The sequence below is a fragment of the Xyrauchen texanus genome, chromosome 47, assembly GCF_025860055.1.
Source record: "Xyrauchen texanus isolate HMW12.3.18 chromosome 47, RBS_HiC_50CHRs, whole genome shotgun sequence".
NCBI classification, from domain to species: domain Eukaryota; kingdom Metazoa; phylum Chordata; class Actinopteri; order Cypriniformes; family Catostomidae; genus Xyrauchen; species Xyrauchen texanus.
The window spans coordinates 5,197,578-5,201,247 of NC_068322.1; the positions used below are offsets into that span (position 1 = coordinate 5,197,578).

Here is a 3,670-nt window from a genome sequence, read left to right on the forward strand (position 1 = left end):
TTTAATGCTAATACCTTACTGTGGTGTCAGTTCATTAGAAGCTTAATTACCATCCCATATAAATACTTTTCAAATGCATTCTTGATGAGACTTGTATGAAACCCATTTGTACACTCATTTATTTACTTAATGCTTTTGTTACTCTAATTTCTTGATGAATTATATTTGTTAATGCAAAGTCTAGTTATTTTGTAAACTTGTATTTTATTTTGATTATGTTCTAAATGTATTTAGCTATTCTTCATGTTTAAATCATAAGTAACACATTATGTATTAATTACCATAACAATGAAAATCTCAGAAAACACTGCAGTTTGCCTTGTTTCATGCATGCAGAGAAAAGAGACAACTGTCACTTTCTGCACATTCTGAATAATGCATTAACTGTGGAGAATGGACACTCTCCCTCCTTATTCCATATTCTGGTGATGTAATTACTCTCACATCACTCAAAGACAATCAAAGTCAATCACTAAGAAAGTTAAACTATAGTGAAACTATAGTATGGAACAATAATAAAAAAATATTGCACTGTACTCATAAAAATGAAAATTCTGTCATTATTTACTCACATGCATGTGGTCCCAAATGCTGTTATTTTTTCCAGTGGAACACAAAAGGAGAAATTTAGAAGAATCGTTACACAGCTTTTTCCATAAAAGTACATGATGACCACGGCTGTCATGCTCTTAAAAGGACCAAATGACACCATAAATGTAATCGATATGACTTGTGTGCTACATACCAAGTCTTCTGAAGCCATACAATAGCTTTGTGTGAGAAATTTAAGCCATTATTCACCAGATCTTCTGCTCCACAGAAGCAAAGAAACTTCTTTAATTTCCAGTAATTGTTGACTTTCTATTTCAAAGCTTTTGTATTACTTCAGAAAATGTAAAATGTAATTTGTTAACCCTTTAATGTGTATATATATATATATATATATATATATATATATATATATATATATATATATATATATATATATATATATACTATAATATATAAATTATGTTTAGCTAGGTTACAGATTACAAAAACCTTTTATAGTAATAACAGTGTACTTTTAAAACAAAGTAGCATCAGTGTTAACTTTTTCAGCCTAAAGTATTTGTTTAGTTTACAAGCATATAAAACGAGAGAAACACCAACATGATTTGCAACAGATTGTGAAAACAATGAATAAAACATAAAGAGTGACAGAAAAATCTTAAGTTAGGGAGGAAGGAACGGAGGCAATTTTTCCTGATGGAAACCACACACTATAGATGAATGCAATACGCTAATGTTTACTTGGCACTGAATGTCGTGTTGTCACAGTATGAAGTACACTGTAAAAAATTCACCCGTAAATTTACAGTAAAATACTGGCAGCTGTGGTTCCAGCCCTTTACCGTAATTTTACGGTTTCAACAATGCTGTTATTTTACAGTAAAATACTGGCAGCTGGTTCCAGCCCTTTACCGTAATTTTACGGTTTCAACAATGCTGTAATTTTACAGTAAAATACTGGCAGCTGTGGTTCCAGCCATTTACTGTAATTTTACGGTTTCAACAATGCTGTAATTTCACAGTAAAGTACTGGCAGCTGTGGTTCCAGCCATTTACCGTAATTCTACAGTTTTTAATTTTATGGCTGTGCTTCACAAAGTACTGGCAGTAATGGTTCCAGCTATAATTCTATAGTATAAAAAGTTAGAATATAAATACTGTTTTATATTTACTCTATTGTCCGATATCTATTAACATCCCTATATTTACTCAATGGAAAAAATGAAGAAAATATACATTATGGTACAGTATTGTTTGCCATTTATTTAAAACAGCTAACAAATTTTAACAATACATTAACAGTTAAGGGAAAAAAAGTCACAGAAAATACATTGTAAAATGTGAGGAAACAGTAGGCAAACAAAGAAACCTTACATTCAACATGTCACATCAGCATCCAGGCAAGAGAGGAATTCTGAGTCTGAGAGGAAAATATTAAGGAACCAATGGATGAAAAATCCTTGACAGAGGCAAAAAACAGCCAAAAGATCTGGCCTGAGAGGACAAGAGATCCAATGGGTGAAAAAACTGTAGGAAGAGGCAAAAAACAGCCAACACGTCCCACCTCAGCTTTTGACACATCTGGCCTGAGAGGAAATCCCGATCTGAGAGGACAAGAGAACCAATTGGTGAAAAAACGTAGGAAGAGGCAAAAAAACTGGCAAAACGTCCCACATCAGCTTTTAACACATCTGGTCTGAGAGGAAATCCAGATCTGAGAGGAAAGAAAATCTTAGTGGTAAAATAAATCACATGACAAAAACTAGTGATCACATATTCTACGAACACTTTTAAAAGAGACATAAAATGATCATGTTACATAACTAATTTTAGAGATTATCTATACTTTACTAAACACATCTCATTAAACATTCACAGTGCGTCAGTATGTGAATTTCTTGTTACTTAATGACCCACAAATGTTTTTTGTTTTGTAATAGTTGTTCATGATTCAGCTTGTTTGTTCTGAGCAGTTAAACTGTCCACTGTTCTTCAGAATAAAATAATCCCCTGGCAAAGAACATTGGGCAGTTTAACTGCTCAGATCAAACAAGGTACTCATGAACAACTATCACAAAACAAAAACAACATTTGTGGTTCATAGAGGTAACAATGTAGTCACTCACAAAATGTCCATTTTTATTACACTGCACTGAGAGTGTGGCTAATGGGATGTTTAGTAAAGTCATGAAAGATTATAATTGTTTGTGTAGCTAGCTTAAACACTTTGTTTGTCTATAGATGTGACTGATGAAGACATTTTATGACCAATTAATGCAGAAAATCATCCAATTCCAAAGGGTTCAGATACTTTCTTACCACTTAATATGAATGCAGTTAAGAGGTGTTGATTCTTTTAGGAAGCTGCAAAATGTGAGTGTCAGTGGGCATTTAAGTTTAGTTACCTAGACGAAGTTCCATTCGAAATCGATGAGGTTCTTCAGGAGAGAAGCAACTTTGGGATTGACAGTGGCAGACTTCTTGCTGACAAGTTTTCCAGTCTTCTTTGAAACCACCTTGCCTCTGCAGGTCTTCGTACCTCTTTCAGGGTTTATCCCAACGAATCGTCTAAGGGTAATAAAAAAAACACACATTAAAAAGAAAACTTACAAAATCGACCTTTTATCAATTTAAATATTGGATTAAATATAAATAATTAACCAATTTAAAGGGTACTATAAAAGGTGATAAAATACCTTTGAATGAATTCCAAGGTGCCACATGCCTCCTCTGGATACTTAAGATTGAAGACGTAGAACATTGCAAACATGGTTGCTATTGCAGTCAGGAATCTTGGTTGTATGCCCTCACAAACAACACGACTCTCTAGGGTAATCATCCAGCGTTCAGTACAGTTCTCTGCCCTCCCTGAAATGAATTTTATTTTAATTTTTTATTTTAAATAACAGTTAACACAATATTCTAATTGTTCTGATTATTTACTCATTCTAAGGCCATCCAAAGAGTGTATGACTTTTTCTTTATCAGAACACTGTGGCGAGTGGGACAAGGTCGAGGGACGTGAGAGAATGTCACAAAGACCGTTCATCATCAACGTGATTATTGTCGAGTGACACCTGCGAAACGCACCGGTCTCGTATATCACACAGAGGAGTGG

At 33.8% G+C, this 3,670-nt stretch overlaps 1 long non-coding RNA gene across 2 annotated transcripts; it reads right to left on the reverse strand.

Annotated features, from left to right (window-relative positions):
* Window positions 1–1,797: 1,797 nt before the first annotated feature.
* Window positions 1,798–3,412, reverse strand: LOC127639086 (uncharacterized). Of its 2 annotated transcripts, none has more exons than XR_007969923.1 (3): window positions 3,249–3,412; window positions 2,958–3,120; window positions 1,798–2,156 (listed from the first exon to the last, which is right to left on the reverse strand). It is a non-coding gene; the product is annotated as an uncharacterized LOC127639086 (long non-coding RNA). The 2 variants fall into 2 exon arrangements; XR_007969922.1 differs by having other exon boundaries at window positions 2,139–2,266.
* Between the last annotated feature and the right edge of the window lie 258 nt (window positions 3,413–3,670).